Here is a 19,312-nt window from a genome sequence, read left to right as displayed (position 1 = left end):
TCTCAGGTAAATGCTGCCACTGTTATGACAGAATCTTTTATACTCCTGGAACCTTAGCAGATTTATTATTAAGTTTTCTTCCCTCAAATCTTCAGAGTTTACTGTATGTGACAAATATAAACCCAGAAGACTGACCCTTTATAAATGCCAAGCAAATATAAAAACATTGCAATGCCTTTTGCAAACACATCAGTCACTCACCTCCCAAGGCTGCAAGTTTTTGATTTAAGTTATTGCAGCCTTTCTTACTTCTTGTTCTCTGTCTCCTTTGCCAGGTTTAGGATTGTGTCAAGCCCCAAGTGAGTGTGCTCTGCTTGCCCTACTCCTCTGAAAAAATCATCTGCTTCACTTCAATGGGAAAAGACTATTTGACTTTCATGCAGTTATCCTGCTTCCTTCAGAAGGTGTCCTGGCACATCCCAATACACCTTCACTAGGTAATAGTCAACCAAGAGGATGCAACTTCTTTAATTTTGCATGCTAACCTCAGACCCCAGATACTTTCTTTAGGTGTATGGTTTTCGGAGTTTCTCTCCAATTGTAAGAGATTACCTTCTACTAACCCAAAATCTCAGCAAATTATGTCCAGCCTTTGGTTTTATAGGATACTCCAATTCAACAAAATACTCACGCCAAATTTAGTCCTAAAGTTGGTCCCCTTCAGTCTGATGGAAATGTAAAGAGCTGATGGCACATGTTTTATAATATAACGTGAAACAAATCAATCTGTTCAGTGTCATGTTTGACTTCTGGATTCTGATCTCCCAGATGGCATTGATTACTCTGAATCCAGCAATTTAGTATCAATCTTTCTGACATTCTGGGGTCTCCATAGATAGAGATATCAATGCTCTAATTTATCAGACTGACATTTTCTTCTGCTATGAAACAAAAAGAAAAGGAAGAATTGAATGCCAGTGCTCATCAGAATAGTTATTTCTAATTCAGTCATTGACTATCCAGAGCATAAATATAGTTGCTTCATGTAGGAGCAAGATGTATTGCTTTTAGCTTTGCATTTAGGGAACAGATAATTCAATTCCCATTGCATTTAATTTTACCATAGGGAAAAACTTAATGTGACTTATGAATAAAATCATTATAATCATGATTATTGAGCAAGATGAGAATAAAGTTTGCCAGGAACTGAGCAATTTCAATTCCTTGGCTTCATATTCTATTTACTGAATAATAATATCATTTGGAAAACAAATGAAGACTAAGAATAGTCTTGCTAAAGAGAAGACAAGAACTGCTATTTAGCAACATTTTCTTTCAGGTTGTTAGAAATAATATTCCATATGTTTCAGCATTTCTAGTGTTGTAAATATTTTCTTTTTACATAACTGACTTAAACCATATGTCCTAGAGGTTAGCCAGATCCTGCTATCATCTCAAAACTGATTAAGTCAAAGTCCATACCAAAGTGCCACTCTATGGGCCACAGGCATCACAAGATGCAATTTTTCCTGCTTCTTGAGGACCCAGTGTTGACTGTTATCAGAGTCAAGGTTTCTCCTGGACTTGGGCATTTCTGTGCCATGCTAGTGGCTGTGTGTCTGTATCACCACTGTGGTTTGACCATGAGACTGCAGTTTAAGCAAATCATCACTACTTATCATGCAGAGTAATCTGGAGCCTGCAAAGTGTCTCCCTTTTGGGTGAAACAGAGAAGAAGGTGGGCTCTGCAGGAACAGCTCAGGTGCTTTGATCAGCCCTGGGTATTTGGAGAGTGCCCAAAGTGGCCACCAGCAGTATGGAAAGTATGGCAGTGTGGAAATCTGGCCCTCAGCACACTGCTTCAGTTGTGCCACTCTTCCTGGCAACAAAGAGAGAAGTTATCTACTCATTCCTCATGTCAGGAAAATGATGTTAGATGAGAAACTGAAGGTACTTTGAGATGTAAATGGTAGCAGTCACAGGACTAACAGACCAGTCTATTGTAAGGGCAGAAAGAGACTGTGGTGTTGGCTATTGTATAGTGCAAAGGAGAAGGATCCCTCCCATCATTAGTATCTCAACTACCCAGCCATAATACCTGCAAAAGCTGGAGGAAGCAGGCCAAATATTTTAAAAAGAAAGGCAAGATTTTACATTTTGAAGTGGTGGCAGCAAGGACACTTTATTATATGTAAAGATTTGTTCCATGACTTATTACTCTCCCTACTTCACAAAGGTTTGATTTCAAAACTGCTCAGTTTGCTGAGCTTCAGCTGCTCACCTTTGCATCTGTGTAGCAGTCCTGGATTCCTGCAGGGCTGTCTTGTTGAGACTGCCCCATCCATGACCAACCAATGCCTCATCCAACTCCTCTCCATGGGCCCCAGCCATGTTTGTACATGCCTCTTGCTGCACTCCTGGCCTTTGCTGTCCCTGCCACATGCAACACATTAAGTTTTTGAGGAGAAAGGAAGTAGTCTGAGGATTAAGCTCCTTTCCCTGAGCACCACAGCAAGAGCAAAGGCAATGTGTTATCTCTGCAGGTGACTAGACAATTTCCCAGCTGGTTCACCAGTGGGGTATCCTTGAGGCACTGTTGGTATAGATACCCTGAGCAAAGCAATGCATGAAGAAAAGAAATTTGTTTTCCAGGTGCTACCACCAAGTTCTGAGACATGGGCACAGACTCAGACCCATCTCAGCCTTGGAACTGAGGACTGCCTCTGTGAGAAGCTTCTCCCTAAAGTGAATAATCCCTCTGGACTTTAGCATCAGCATCCACAGGTATTTGTAATGTAAAGTAAAGGCCAGCTCTGTGTCTAAGAGGTTAAAAAACTCCAAAACATAAGCCAGACAATTGTGTGTTATACTGGTTTTAAAAATTGTGTTTTACTCGACATTTTCTCCCATAAGGTGGCCTTTGAATGATGAGGGGTGTGTGGAGGAGGAAAGTGTTGCTCTTATGCCTTGTCTTTCAAAACTTGTATCCAAATAATGTTAAATTGCATAATCCCACCCAGGACAATTGCTTGGATTCTAATAAAATATGTAAATATGGTAAAGATTAAGATCCTCTTGGCAATAAAGAATTTGAATCTTTCAAAGTTCACATTAAAGCAGAGGGAATATCTCCTGGCAAAGGCGTTTCAGGTTGGCAGGATGCTATGACTATGCTTTGCAGTGGAAGTCTGGTGAAGAAACAAACTGCTGTTCTGCTGTTCCACCTGCATCCTCCTGTACACACCATAATGTCAATTAGCTGAAGGGCTTGCAAGGCTTTCACTGCTACTGTGCACTCACTTCAGTTCTGCAGGCACAGCTGGCAGGGTCACACTTCACTAACACCAAGCAGTAGCATATAAATAGGTGAGAAACAAATGGAGGAATATTATTAGCCAATATGAAACTGCATCAGTCATGTTTAAGACAGTTTTAAATTAACAGCTATTATCATTTAAATTAGAAAAATGCATACCACTATAAGTATCTAGCAAAAAAAAGTGAATAGTTCATCACCAGAAATATGCTATGACTGTTGATTTTGTATTATATCACTGAAATAAGTCATAACTCTGGACTGTTTTAACAAGAAGTAGCCCCATTTTTGTAATGTATTTATATTTCAAGAGGTGGCTTTAATCCTTTTTGTGTGTTTGGGAGAATGTGGGATATTTCACTTTTTTCTGTTCATTTGTAGGTTACAAAATACCAATATATTTATATTTTTATAAACAGGATTATGCCAACGCTAGAAAAGGCTTTGTGAAACCACTTGGTATATGGCAACTACTTTAGCTCTTTTGTGAAGACTTTAAAAAATACAAAGCTCATGGGCCTCTACATCAAGTAGATGCTGCTGAATTTCCACAGACTACAGACTGTAGCTGAGCAAGGAGCTCTTCCATGCAAATAAGTTGCTTCCCAAATTCAGTATAACATTAGTGCCACTTAGCTGCTGGCAAGGCTGAAACTCCTTAGTGTCACTGGGATCAGTGAACTGACTCTTGCTAAAGAAGCCATTTAAGGATAAGTTTGTCAGGGAAATGCATCAGAATTTTATTGTGATGATGCCTGGGTTTGGGGGAGTCCCAGAGTTAAATCACAAACAGATGAATAAACAAATCTCAGCTGACTGTAAATGCAGAGCAGTGGAGTGCAATTGGCAGCAATTAGCCCAACAGTGTTCCCTCCCTTTACTTTCTCAGCTTTACCTGAAGTGTAGGTATCTCTACTGAAATGAATACCATAAGGGTATATTTATTGCTACTAATAACATTTAATTTACACTTTTTATCATTGAAGTGTTTGCAAAGATTAACTAAGTAATCTTCAGCACTTTCCACCATGCATAGCCAAAGTAATTTATGATTTCTAGACCGTTAAGACAGAATTTGCATGTATTTGGAAAAATTTAAGGGTCTGCAAGCAGCTCAGATTGATTTTTAGAGAAAACTGCATTAAGTAGGGTGACATCTCCACACACAAGTTCCAGTTTGATTTTATGAACCTTCTGTGTCCTTAGGAGCAACTTTCAGGGCCCACAAACACAAGGTAAGCAATTTGTGTTGCCATGGCCCTGCTGCCTGCTCTGCCAAGCCCTACAGCCCTGCATGGCAACTGCTGGCTTTGAGGAAGGAAGATGTGAACACTGGCAGAGAAGCAGTTACTTTCAAAAGATCTGTGGCATATTTTCCTAGAAGCACTTACTGCCCTCTTTCACAGAGCAGTTGTGCCAAGGACCTTTCGCTGCTCCTCTTTCCTCATTCTCAAACCCAGCCTTACCTTTATTCTCATTCTGTTGCTTCTCCAATACCTTCATAGCCTCTCTCCCTTAAAGGAGGATTAAATAATTAAATATGCCTGTACCAAGATCACCAGCTATGCTATATTTCATTCTAGATGCACCCTGTGCTTATGTTAGCAAGACAGAGAAATTGCATTCCACAAATAGATCTTGTTTGTGAAGAAAAAGGACACAGGCAGCACAGCAGAAGGAACAGAGTTCAGAAAAAGTTCAGAGTAGAAATCCCATTTTGGTGTAGGTTCAGAATCCCCCTGATCATATGCCAGAGTAAAGAGGGCAGTGAGACATGGATCACACAATTGTGTCTTACCTCTTTGGTAGAACTAGACATTTCTAATTAAATACAAAATGGAGAAAGAGATTTTTGCAAATGATGGAGCCATTCATTTCCCAAAGTGATCCTGAATTACTCAGCTTTATCCCTAGTATCTTCAAGTTTGGAGATACAAGGAAGTCTGCCCATAAGAAATTCCCATCTGAGGAAAGTACCTGTGCTGGGCTGGAACACTCCATTGCTCAAGAAATGAGACAGGGCAGCCAGGAGAGATGCCAGAGACTGAAACATGAGATAATTCTGGTATAATTCCCCAGAATCTGGTGGTATTTCAAAGCAAACTGAGGTAGCTGCCTTGTGTATTGGCCGTGATACCTTGATTGCAACTATCTATCACTCCTGCACAGCACAGCTGTGGCACCAAGGGAAGGACCTCTTCATTCAAGTGTGTATCTATTTAACATCAAAATTGAAGCAGTCAGATTTCTGCAGGGTGAAGCCAAACACACAGAGAAGGGGAAGAAGCCCTGTACCCGTGCTGCTGAACTGAACATCAGCCAGCCAGTGCCCTGGAGCAGTACACCTGCAGTAAGTCATTGGTAATTACTGTTGTAATCAGAGTCCTGAAAGCCTCATGCCTGCTTTGCTGCAGCATGCTTCCTTTGGTTCAGAGTGAAACCATCTTTTGGTTTGGTACATAGAAGAAAAAAGGAGTTTTGTGAGGGAACAGGAGCACAGAGCAGCTGAGGGAAGAGGTGTGACACTTGCTGGGTCATTAGGAGAATGGAATGTCCTGGAAGTGAGCAAGGTTTGGTGCCATTCTCTGCACGGATCCAAGACCATAACAACTTTCAGGAGAATACTCTCTAAAGTATTCATCATTAGCAAAGGAGTGATAGCAGGAAACCTATTTGCAGGTTTTTTTCCTTCAAATCATTTGCATTTCCTCCACCCACACAGAAATGGAGTGAGAATGATGCTCTCATCTACTGAGCCATATGCCATTTTCAGTTATTTGCCTTTTGTCTAAGTGAATCTTCAAGTATTTTAAAGAGCAAGGAGGACAAAAGCACCTTTCACAAGGATAATTACCTAATGCACCTGCATCAGAAGAGGGCCTCATATTTGAGTGCTTTATAGAAGAAAAAGAATCCAGTGGCAAACAATGGAATTATAAGTCTATTATTTGGGAACATGCTATGGCAATAAATCAATGGCTGTATCCCTCAGTTCCATTTTCAGCCTCTGTAAACTTCTCAGTACCCATTAATTGGTTGGATTCTCTTATTGATTTTTACAGCTTTCAGGGGTCACTAAGGTTGTAGAGAAGCTGTCTCTCTCCTATGCCACTCTGTGTTGCCACCCACTGTGTAATAGGCCTCCTGCTACCTTTTAGAATCCTAACTTGCTCTCAATGTTCAAAACAAATTGTCAAAAATTAGCATTAAGTATATGAGGAGCTCATTGTCTGCAAAATACTTGATTTTCAAATAATTTTGAATGTAGTAAAATACTGCTGAATCTTTCTACTGGAATTTTAGGATGACTGAGTTTATTTACACATTTCAATATTTATGTCTGGAAGAGAGACAAATAAAAGATAAAAAAACAGACAAATGAGAAAAAAAGAGTAATTATTCAGAACTCAGCAGCTGAATTACTGCTCACAGTAGATGTAGGATGGTGTACCTCCCCTCCATCATTGTCATCACCTGCAAGGGCTGCTAATAGACATTATGAGGGTCTTTCATCTATAGAAGTGCTAATAGATGCCATTCTAATGCTGTCCATCATAACAAATTATAATAATTTGCAACGTGTCCATAGAGAGATGGGAACAATTCAAAAATTAGTAATTGAAATAATGCAGTGGCAATTAAAACACTTGTGGTTAGCAGCTGCTTCCAAATTACTAGAAAGGGATATTTAAATAAACAAGGGCTTTCCTTTACCAGAAGGGGCTTGTGTATCAAGTAGGGTTTGTGGTTCCCTTTTCTATTTTCTGGGTATCCAGCAGCAAATGGAAGAGTTTAGCTGCATGATCATATTTATACCTTCTCCCTGTAAAAAGCTGCTCTGGGGCATTTGTATGACTGGCTGTCCCCTAGTAACAGAGCAATTAAATTACACTGAATAATAAACTGTGTTCTTAACTCGTAATCCAAATACAGATATTTTCCTTCTAATACACTGTTTGAAAGGTCTTCCTTATGTATTCTGAGAACTCATTCTGATACTTTCTTCTAAATAAATCTGTTTAGTATTTAGACCTTCAAGGTGATTCCTGTTTGAGGGATAGAATTTTTCTGTACTCTCCCTCTACGGAATTGCTTTAAATCCCTGACGATATGCAGAGGAATAGCACATATCACTGGTTGATTTTCCTTACTGATTGGTCTAAGTATTTTTCAAATATAAATAAGACAGAATTAATAGGAATAAGATTACTTCAATCCACTTAGTTATGTAGGTATTATTAACTGAAGGTTGGTACAGGGGTATAGTATAGTATATTTCTGTGGTTGATGTTTCTAAAGAGTCAGAGAAGATAATCAGTGAGCAAAGAGGTTTGCTGACTTGTTTGCTTGCAGCTCTAATGGATGCAACAAGCTGGGGAGAAGATGTTTCCAGAAAAAGCAAAAAGAGTAGTAGTAGAGATCTAGAAACCTAGTTTACTTCACTTTAGGCATCTGTCTCTTTACCCTCTCTGCATCAAAAGTGTACTCATAACATGCACTCCTAGGTAGGAAGGTTTTGCTGGTGCACTGTTACAGACGGAGAGAGAAATGTCACCCAGAAACACGTTGACAAAAGGCAATTTTCACCATATATTGACAGGACGATGCACTAATAAACTATTTTGGTCTTTTGGTCTACTTTTCCTTTTCCTTTTTTTTTCTTTTATTTTCTCTTTTTTCCATAAGGAAAGTCTGGATAGGAGGCCAAGAGAGAACTTATGTAAGAGAAAAAGAAAAAATAAGAGAGAAAAGCTATTTTATCTCCAGGAACTGAATACTGTCAACTAAGTTATCAAATACAACTATGTGGAATAGTAATATTTTAGAAATGTTTTTGTTAACTTTTATACACCACTGAATATGACTTGTCTCCTGTCAGTAAGCATCTCGAGGGGATGAGCACAGGTTCATTTTTTTCAGGAAATAAAAGTATTTACTCAAAATGTCATATTACACACACTCAATACAACCTATTAGTGAGAAATTAGAACTGGACAATGTCAACTTGATAAGTATCATAGAGTGATTTGTGCTGGAAAAGATCTCATAGATTATCTAACTCAACCCCCCAGCAACGATCAGAGATGGTTCCCACTAGACCAGGTTGTCAAAGCCTCATCCAACCTGGCCTTGAACACTTCCAGGGATGCAGTATCCACAGCCTGGTCCAGCATTTCACCACCATTACAGTACAGAATTTCTTCCTCATATCTAATCTAAACCTACTGTCCTTCAGTTTAAAGCCATTCCTTGTTATCCTGGCACTGCATGCCCTTCTAAGAAGTCCCCCTCCATCTTCCTTATGGGCCCCCTAGGTACTTACAGGCTGCTAGATGAAATCCTGGCACCCTTCTCTTCTTCAGGCTCAACATCCCCAACTCTCTCAGCTTGTGAAGAAGTGCTCCCAGCCTCTGATCACCTTTGTGGCCCTTCTCTGGACTTGTTCCAGTAGATCCATGTCCTTCTTATGTTGTATGTGTCCTTCACGGTATGTGCCAGTTAGTAATTCAAGTTAAGATAAAAGAAAGGTAGTGGTTTCTCAATTATTTTAAATCTTAAGACCACTAGTTTTTCTAAAAAAGTTCTCTTGATTGAAAGTCTGCAGCTACATTATGCAAGAAGTCATAATCAATGGAACATAGTAGTCTCTTTCTACCTTTAAAACACATAATTTCATTTGCAATGTGCCATTTGGGCAGAAATACCAATTCATTGGAAACTTCTTCCCAGGTGTAGGAGGATTCTAACACACACCTTTTGTTCATTTTATTTCTCTTGCACAACTTTTCAAAGCCTTGACTAATATTTTCTCTTGAAACACCTATCTTTTGAGCCACATATAATTTCAGTTTCATCTCCAGGCTGGCAACAATGACCCTATGGAAACTACAGAACAACACTTACTCTTATGGGTTTCTATATCTCTGTCTTTCTTGGCTATTACATCACTGATGAAATCTGCACATGCTGAGAGCTTTCCACTGTTGCCCACCCAGTCACCAGTAAGAGCCTCACTTTCTGTTGCAGGAATAGTTATTTCATTCCTCACAGTTTATGACAGAAAGAGTCAACTGTACTAATATGAACCTTCTATTGTTTTTTTTCTTGTTTTTTTTCTTTTTTTTTCCTTTTGCTTATTATGAAAATAATATACGAGGCTTATTTGATAAAGAGTCAAAGTCATTATTCTGTGCTTTTTCATTTGTCTTATATCCTTCCATTCCTTATCATTGATTAATGAATCTCATAGACTTCTGCCTTTGACTTCTTTTTTCACCATTTTTCATATTTTATGATTCTATTCAGATGTGTGTGATAAAGACTTATCAATGTCAGCATCCTTCTACATCTGCTTCTTTCAAAAAAATCACTCTATTTGGCTGGATCTCTGCTTACCCTTTTCAGAGAAGGAGTATTCAGGAATCTCTCACAGATAACCTGCTTTATGTTGGCTGCAATTAGCATAGCCAAAAAAAATCGAAGATCTAATATTTGGAGTTAGGGATTTTGGAGGATCATTTGCTTTGTTGGTAGGATATGTCTCAATCTGAAGGTGATGTCCCATTGCAGCTGACACAGCATTAAGGTTTTGAAATTTTCAAAGGAAAAATGTTCTTAATAAATGTTATTTTTATTACAGAGTGCACAAATCTTGCTGATCTACTGGTCCTTATGAGTTCCTCAGACAGTGCCAGAGAGGCTGACTGAACATCTCAAACCTCATGGGTGACTGGTACCCGTACATCAGTCACTGGTCACTGATGGCAGCTGCTTTTCCAACTCACTTTAATGCTGCATCTTCCAGCCCCACAGTTTTCTTTGCCCATTTCCCTCCTTTTCTGGATGGCAGCTAAAGTTTTCTTCTCAGTGTTGCTCTCCTCTGTTGTCACTGACCCTCTTTCATATCTTCACAACAGTAACAGCTTTTACTGGGCCTGCTGTGCTGGGGTTACCTGGCACTTGGCAAGATGTTTATCACCACATGACACAAACTTCTTCGAAGAACCAGCCAAGAACCAAGGCACAGGCTTCCACCTGTCAGTTCCAGAATCTGGACAGTTTGTATTGCCTGGGTTTGTTCCCCAAAAATATCAAGAAAGGATTGGAGTGAAGGCCCTCTTACAGACTGAAAGCTGAATAATGAACAAGAAGTAACTGCTAGTGTTTCCTTTTTAAGATGAGGAGAAGTGTAGACCAGTTCTGGGACTAGTTTTGTTCAGTATCTTCATCAATCACAGTGAAACTTCTGGGTTTGCAAGTGGACAAGGATTCCACCTAATTCTTACTGAGCTCTCCACTGCACATCCCCAAGTCTCAAGTTGTTGATTAATAATTCATATTAGGAGTTAGTGGTAAAAAAAAAATAAATTATGAAGCTGATGTTCCATGATATTCCAGTTCCTGTGAGCCTAATATATCTTTTATGCCCACCACTGGTATGTGGCTGATTCTGTTAAAAAAGAGAAATAAAAAATAGTGAAGGATTTTGTACAGTTTCATCACTTTAAAGGACCAGGAACATTAAAGACTAGGAAAGTAAATGCCAAGGTCAAAAGCACTGCTGTCATCATACAGTCAATGCTATTTTCATCCAGAGTATTTCTGTTAAGAATGTACTTCATGTGATGCTGCAGGAGTGATGTAGATGTTCTCCATACCCTTGAAAATTCTCCTCTGCACTGCCTGGAAGAGGATCAGGTACCTTACCGGATGGATGGAATCAGGGACCTCATCAGAGTCAGGATGTATTTCAGGAAGCAGACAGATTTTATCCAACAGCAATGTGCCAAAGTCCTTCAGAGGCCACACTGGAAAACTGCTAAAAGATTTCTTCCTCTTTTTTTTTAATAGTCTGGGGAAAGTATTACGGGCCCAGATGCCTAAAGGAAAAAAAAAATGAACTTCCTTAACAAAACCCATGGCTTTACTCTTTAAAAACTGGTGGCTTCAGTAAGGAAGATCTTAATTCTGATTTAACTCATAGATGTTCCAGATTTTCTCTTACATCTCCAAACATACACTTACAAACCTGCCACCAAAAACTTATGTTATAACATGGAGTGAGAACCTGAATGACAGCCCAAATGTGGGATGGATATATCTGACCTGTGTCTGCCACCTCTATGTATGAGGAAGCAGAGCACAACACCTAATCAGAGCACAGATACCTTGAATCTTGTATGCAACGTCCTAGGGATCAGCTGTGATCTCTGGAACTCCCTGCTCATTATGCCACAATAGATAGCTGGGATATAGAGCTGTCACTGCTGTTTTTCCCACATGCCAATCAAAGAAATCATGTGATTCACAGGAATCTGGAGGATAACTGCATCTGTCTGTGAGATAGACTGGACTGACTGCAACTTGTCTTCCCTGTATCTGTCATTGCAACTGAGTATCAGTAGGGAGAACCAAAATTCAAGATTGAGCAATGCCCTAAAAATTTAAAAAAACAAAAATAAAAACCCCCAAAACTAACCAAACAAAACAACAACAACAAAAACAAAACAAAAAACAAACAAACAAAAAAAAACAAAACCAAAAAAAACCCAAAACCAAACCAAAAGAAAAGGAAAGCCACACATACAAAAAATGCAAAATCATTGCCTGAGCTTCTGCTTAAAGCCAGGCAGGCTGCCAGTTCCTACAGAAAAGGAGATTAAGAGATGAGAGAATTACCAAGTTCAAAGGTAGAATGCAACAGCAAAACACTGAGCCTGATTCACTGCCTGTGGGTAAGCCCTGTGTGAAAACCAGGGAGTCAACCAGCTTCTAGTAGAGACTTTAAGTATTTGACTGTATAAAACTAACAGAGGTTTCTGCCTAAATGTTTCTGTGCTTGTTCCAGTGTACTACAGGCTGTTCTCAAGCTTAGTGGCAGTATGAAATACTCAGTGTTTCCTTCCAATGAAAACAGATGTTCATAACAAGAGTGACATCATCACCTAATTCAAAGCATTGGAACCTCTTACTCTTCTATTAATTAGAAATTAATATTTCTAACTATTATCTCGATCAGCCATCACATTTCCATCCTCCATGGGAAAGCCAGTGTTTTCACTCATGCCATTTCACTCACCTCCCTTGCCCCTCCTTTCTCCCTACAACGCTCCAAACTCACCATTCCCATGTTCACACTGTCCTTTCTGAGCAGTCATTCTCCTCAGGTTTGCACCTTTCCTTCTTGACTCTGGGTATCTCCCAGGTACAGCACAGCACCTGAGCTGTGCCCTGAGTCTGTTGCCATCTGGTGACTGCCCTGAGGGCAGAGCTAGCCTGTGGGGAGGAGGTGTTCACATTCCCCGATGGATTTGTCCCCAGCTGAACTGGGATGGAGGACCTGATTTGCTGGGAGTTTGAGGAGATGTGCAGCTATCAGAGCAGGTCATATTTGGAAATTAATTATCATCCTCAGCACCAGTAAGAACCTCAACAGACATTACATGAAGAGGTGCAAAGCTTTCAAATGGACCACGGGATGACCAGAGAGGAGGATGGAAATGCTGGGACTGACATGTTCTGCCCTGGACATAAGGGACTGAATTCTCCTCAGCTGAATCCCTCGGAGCTACTTTTGTTAATGTTTCTTTGTTTGAAGGCAATTTGTCAGGTCAGAGGAAGAGGACAAAAGAGAGGATAATGACCAAAGTTTGTGGAAGGAGAGGACACTCAAGAGTGTAAAGACAAAAGCTCCCAGAAGCCAGGATATCTTTAAATTGCAAATGCCACAAGCAGATATACTCAGCACAGATTACTACCACAGTCCATACATTAACTTTGTTCTTTGATCTGCCACATCTTACACACTTTGTCAACGGTGTGAGTATATAATGGCTGGCTGCAACCCAGCACATTTGTAAAATTTTTTTTTAAAAACAAACATTAGCTTGAAACAACCCCAACAGATTGACTCAAAATGGTGGAGGTTTTATTTATATCTTCACTTTTGCACTGGTATTAGAACAACATCAATTTATTTACACAATTATAATTTTAATATCTGATTTTTAAATGCAACAGTAGAAATCATCCATCTCTGCAGTTCTCCGTGCACCTTCTTATCATCACACTTTCAATATTCTGTTTCTGGTCTGTTCTTTCCATCCCTTTCCTTCAAATGAGAAAATGACAGTATTTGCCTCCCTTGTTCTTTCAGCAGAGAATGATAGAAATTACCAAAATGTTAGTACATATTTCCATGCCTATATATGTGGCCAAAATGTGAGTTCCAAGTCCTCAACAAAAATCTCTGCACTCAGCAAAATGGCACACATGAGGCCTAACTAAAATGGCTTGAAAGGGCATGCTTGTATTATATTCATAAATTTATGCAGTCATTTCACTATATCATTGACACCATTAGACTCTTCTTTGTGTTTCCCAATGACACACTGTGACATGGAGCAAAAATATTTAATTGCTTGAAAAAATATTTTGAAGAAGTTTTCCAGTAAAACGTGCAGTGCAGGAGCTTTCAAAACCCAGCTTCCTTTTATGATCAATGTATTAGTGATAATATTGATTTCTGTAGAAATTATTTCTAGTAGAAATTTTATACTCATCTTTCTTGTTCTACTAATTAATTCAACAGTCAGTTGATATCAATTTGGCTCTCTAGTGATTATTTCCTTCTCTATAGGGTTTATGAGATGAGCCTGATGATTTGATATTTTCTAATTCACATTAGGCTGACTATGAAATGAAGGAGTATTACTGAATGGGCCAGCCAAGTTTTAAACAATTCTTAAATCTCATTAACATTTGAATTGACTGTACATTGCTGAGCACAGAGAAGACATAGTACATCAGGATGCTTAGGGAAATGGTATGGAATACATACTTTTTTAATATAGATATATATTATTATGTATAATTTATTTATATATGTTTATATCTATATCTATATATATCTATATGCATACATAATATAAATATATATTTTTATGCTGGCTGGGGTAAATCATTACTTGAAGACTTGGATTTTAGTAGATTTTCTCCAAAGATGGGGTGAAGAGATGAGTTCAGCAATTTGTTGAGGGCTTTTGTGGATCTTATCTTGTGATTAAAAGTCAGAGATAAAATATCAGAAGATGTACCTCAAAGGCCATTAAATATTCCCTCCTGAACCCATTGGTAGTGTGGGATAAATGACAACCTGTATGAAAATCACAAGACAGCCCAGGCAATTTCTTCCTCCTCGCATGGAACAAGAGGTGGCCCTAGAAGAGACTCCTCTCCAAATGTTGCAGATCTCCACTTAATGGTGCTTCCTGGAATTCTCTCTGCCCTGTCCAGCCTGCTTTCCTGCAGCAGCTTGTAAGGAGCTGTGCTGCTGTTAATCACCTTTGGCTGGCCAAGAGACTGCAGACCTTACAGCATTCATCCATGACCCTGCCTCCGCCAGGTTTGTCCACTGTAGTGCAACTGTTTTAGGTTGTTCACTGAGCAGTGCTGCTGATGGAGGGAATATCAGAAGCCTTCTTGCAGCATTACCTCAAATAGGTATGTGTTTTTTTCTGTGATCTCTCATGTATGTTTATACTGCTAAGAACAATTATGTTCCCTTCTATATAGAAAATGGTACAGTGACTCTTGGTATTGCATGATTTCTGGCTTTCAGTGCTAATCAGCTGCCTAGAATAACAAACAAATATATAGATGAGCAGGGGTTTGCACATATTGCATCAAATTATAGGCAAAAAAGCTTATGACTAGCTAATATGCTTTACGGTAAAAATGTTTGCTGATGCAAATAACTCAGTGTACTTGGAGGCTTAGAAGTGAGTCACTTCATTTATTAATGGAAATAAGCACCCAGAAACTGTCTGATTACTAAGCTGCTCTGATTTTCTTTTGCTTGCAAATATTCTTCCAGGCAGGCCTAGAAAAGTTTTGATGTTGTACAAGTGAGGTGTACAAAAAGAGAGGCATAAATAAGGTGTAACATGGTTCTTCCTGGATCTTTCCATATACCTATGTCTGCAGAATTTGGCTGCTTTTCAGAACTATTCTTTCCAGCAGGGCTTGATCCCATCAAATCTTTGAAAGGGGCAGACAGAGTTCCTGAGGTCACAAGCTGACCCAAAATTGGCAGAAATGGGGCAATACCTCACATTGCATGCTCCCAGCTCTTACCTCACACTCATGCACAGGCTGAGTGGCAGGGGTCATGGGAAGCACAAGCAGCTGGGTGGCTGTGGCTCTATTATTCTTTTCAACCTTTCACTTTTATAGGGAAATTGAACCCCAGCAGCAGCACTGATTCCTATTTGCTGGGATTGCCCTCTGCTGGACCAGGGCAAACCGAGCTCCCTGTAGAGTGCTGCAGGCACCAAGGAGCCAGAAACATCATTGCCCCCTGCTCACCACTAGCCATCATTTCCCTTGCCATCTTGATGGTCCTTGTCTGAAAACTATTCCTAATGGCACCAGGGATTTCTAAAGCAGAGCTGACTTGCATTGTAGGAAAGGCTCTTTAGGTCTTGACTCTTCCTTCTCCACATGCTGGAAAAAAAGCAGAGGGTTTGATAGGGAAAGCCCAGGCACTTTGCAGCCTGCCATGTCCCCTGAGAATCATAAAATCATTAAGGTTGGAAAAGATCTCCAGGATCAAGTCCAATCAAGTCCAATCTTTGACCAAACATAAACATGTCAACTAAACCAAAGCACCGAGAGCCACATCCAGTTGTTTCTTGAACGCTTCTGGGAATGGTGATTCCATTTGTATTTCCTCCAGAGGGGAGAACTAAGTCAAATGCTGTCTGTCACTTTTATTTTAGGCACTGAAATGCTCAGGCTGATAACTCCTGTCCTGGATGCATAAAGGTCTTCCTTCCTTTCACTGTGGGTGGACATAAAGGGACATAACATGCAGGAAACAAAAAGTGAAAAGTGACCTGAGACCAGTGCATAAAAAATGAGTTTGAAATTATAGAAATGATAGTGTGATCAGTAAGTTCTTCATGGTTCTGGAGAATAATACAGCTACAAAAGGAAACACGAAACATATAAATAAAATTATATGTCCCTGGTGATGACAACACCTATGTAGTCACTAAATGGTCATAGCCACTTTTTTAGCTTCTGGTGTCTCAAGAGAATTTATATAATAATAGTTTTATATTTGTGATCTGTGGCATTATCTCCAGCTGCCCTGGCTGGTTCTCCAGACTTGCCTGCATAGGTTGTGACTGCATCAGTTCTAATATAAATATGGCCAGCCTGGGTTAGTGACTGAGTGAAGGATGCCTGGATCCTTCAAAAAAGCAGCAGGTAGCATTCTTCCTTGTCTGTCTGATGTGGCACCTTGGAATGGTTTAGGAACATCATGTTACTGTCCCTTTAGTTTTACAAAACAAGGAGAGATCCTTCAGGCACTGAAGAAATTTGGTGTTATCTGTCTGTGATTTCTTACCACATATCCCTTCGGCATATGAAAGGATCATTAGGTTCAAATCCCTCTTTGTATTTGCATGATTGTGTCCTATTGTAGCAAAATGCCCACTGCAATTTCACCTGGACATGGTAATCCACTGTGTATCTGAGTATGAACTGTAATCAGCCTCCAGGAGTTACACTAGCAAACTCTATTTCGGAAGTGGTTAAAGTGATTTTTCTCGCACACATGTACATTGCAACTTCCATTAGCCTTGCCTCATCCAGAACATTTAGACTCTTAAAATATTTCACACTGACCTATTGAACTATGGGCTCATTTAGTACTTCACATAAAACAATATTGTGGGTGGACAGAAGTAATTTCTTGAAATACAAGACACATGCTACTGCATGATCATTACAGTTTCCAGCCTGTTTCACACCATTTGCCAGGTGTTAGCTGTAACCTGCCCCTAATGCAGAGCATTTTACCAGAGCAGTTTACTGCACAGAACAACACAATTAAGTCCCTTACCATACTCTGCAAATATTGCTGCTGATAGAGCAGATCAGAGCATTTGCAGTTCTGCTTTACTGTATTATTGACTGAAATTTCAAGGTGAACCTTAATAGGGAAAAATTAATCACTCACTGAACAAGTGTGTACTCTGTCCCAGGCATGAACCACAAGACTCTAAGTAGTCAATCAATGCATAAACCAACCTGTTGACTGATCTGAAGGACAGACTGCCTAAATATATATATATATATATATATATATATATATATATATATATATATATACACATCTGTGGTGCTTTGACCCTGACTGGAGGCCAGGGCCTCACCAAAGCCACTCTATCACTCCCCTCCACAACTGAATGCGGGAGAGAAAATATAACAAAAGGCTCATAAGTTGAGACAAGAACAGGAAAAGATCACCCACCAGTGACCATCATGGGCAAAACAGACTTGACTTGGGAAAGTCAGTTGAATTCATTGCTAATCAAAATCATAGTGTGATAAGGAGAAGTAAAACAGATCCTTCTCCCCTCGCCTTTCTCCTTCCTGGGCTTAAGTTTTATTCCTGATACTCTACCTCTCCCCCACAGCAGTGCAGGGAGATAAGGAATGGAGTTTACAGTCAGTTCATCATATTGGTTTTGTCTCTGCTTCCTTCACTGGGAGAGCAGTTCTTCCCCTTCTCCAATCTGGTGAAAGGAGTGCTTACCACAGGACAGTCCCCCATTAAATTCTCCAACATGAGATCCAGTGTGGATCCATTCCATGGGCTGCATTCCTCCAGAAACAGGCTGTTTCAGCATGAGCCCCCCATGGGGCCACAATTCCTGCCAGCATCCCTGCTCCAGTATGGGCTTCCCACAGGGTCACAGCCCTTTGGGCATCCACCTGATCCAGCGTGAGGCTCCTCCATGGGCTGCAGGGGCACAGCTGCCTCACCATGTCCCTCAGCATGTCATAGTGGAAGCTCAGCTCCGATGCCTGAAGTGCTCCCTTCCCCTCCTTCTCCACTGACCTTGGTGTCTGCAGAATCAATTGTGTCCCATACTCTCACTTTTGTCTTCTCTGGCTACAATTGCTTCTGTGCCAAGACTTTTTTTTCCTTTTTAAACACGTTATGGAAGAGGCACTCTCACCATGGCTGATGGGCTCAGCCTTGGCCAGCGTTGGGTCTGTCCTTGAGCCAGCTGGGATTGGCTCTGTCAGACATGCAGGAAGATTTTAGCAGACTCTCAAGGAAGCCACTCCTGTAGTCTGTCCCCCTCTCCCCCCACTGCTATCAAAACCTGGCCACACAAATCCAATATAGTATCAGAAAACATCTATATATACATATGCAGATATAATTTGGAAAACTAAATCTCTTCCTCACAAGAAAATTAGTATTTTCTTTACAAGCAGTAGTTAAAGTTTTGATGACCTTACAAAGTTGCTTAAAGTCATAGTTTTGATTCTAGAAAGGGGTTTGAGCAGACTGAAGAAAAAGTTTAGTTGAGCATATAGAGAAAAGGCAGAACTTCTGGACTTCTTCATATCCTAACACTTCAGCAAGTAATTACAAGCCAAGTATGAGAGGAATCAAGAGACATATTTGTCTCCTGTATATGATCTTTCATTCTTATACAAAATTATATCTTTTCATATAGCCTCTCTTCATTAATTACTTTCTGTAAGACTTGCAGGACAAGGTCCATTGGAATTTAATCCCAGGGTGGAGGAATTACAATCCAGAGACAGAGGTACTGTGTGTGCTGAATGCAGACTTCTTACTGATGTACTTAGCTTGATTTTTCAAGCCTGAAAACCTGAATAAGTGCTTGAAGAGTGTGTTAACAACTCTCATTTATCTTGGTTCATAAAAATGCAGCCAGAAGTAATACAGAAAACCCCTTTCTTTTAAGGAAGAGAGACATTTACAGAAGGTTTAGATTAGTTCAGTAGATATTTAATGTAGGCAGAAAAGATGAGTCAGTGCTCATGGAGAGAGATAAAAGCTGCTGAGGTTTCTCTTCCATACAAAGACATGTTAGCAGTGGTCAGACCTTTGACAACATACTAATTCATTGATGAAAAGCTGATGCTTGGCTTTTCTGTCCTTTGGTGTTCTAGAGAGACTTGCTCAAAGCACTCTGTGGGACTCTCTTGCTTTTGAATATT

At 39.9% G+C, this 19,312-nt stretch overlaps 1 protein-coding gene across 1 annotated transcript in view; it reads left to right on the top strand.

Annotated features, from left to right (window-relative positions):
* The window catches only part of MYO3A (myosin IIIA), a 154,143-nt gene that overhangs the window by 5,360 nt on the left and 129,471 nt on the right, over positions 1 to 19,312 (top strand). Inside the window, exon 2 of the mRNA XM_088160348.1 lies at positions 2,593 to 2,724. The gene's annotated coding sequence lies outside the window, so the exon portion shown is untranslated. The remainder of the gene's footprint in view (positions 1 to 2,592; positions 2,725 to 19,312) is intronic.

The sequence above is a fragment of the Sturnus vulgaris genome, chromosome 1 (genome assembly GCF_052056855.1).
Source record: "Sturnus vulgaris isolate bStuVul1 chromosome 1, bStuVul1.hap1, whole genome shotgun sequence".
NCBI lineage: Eukaryota > Metazoa > Chordata > Aves > Passeriformes > Sturnidae > Sturnus > Sturnus vulgaris.
This window is presented reverse-complemented; position numbering and strand designations above follow the sequence as displayed.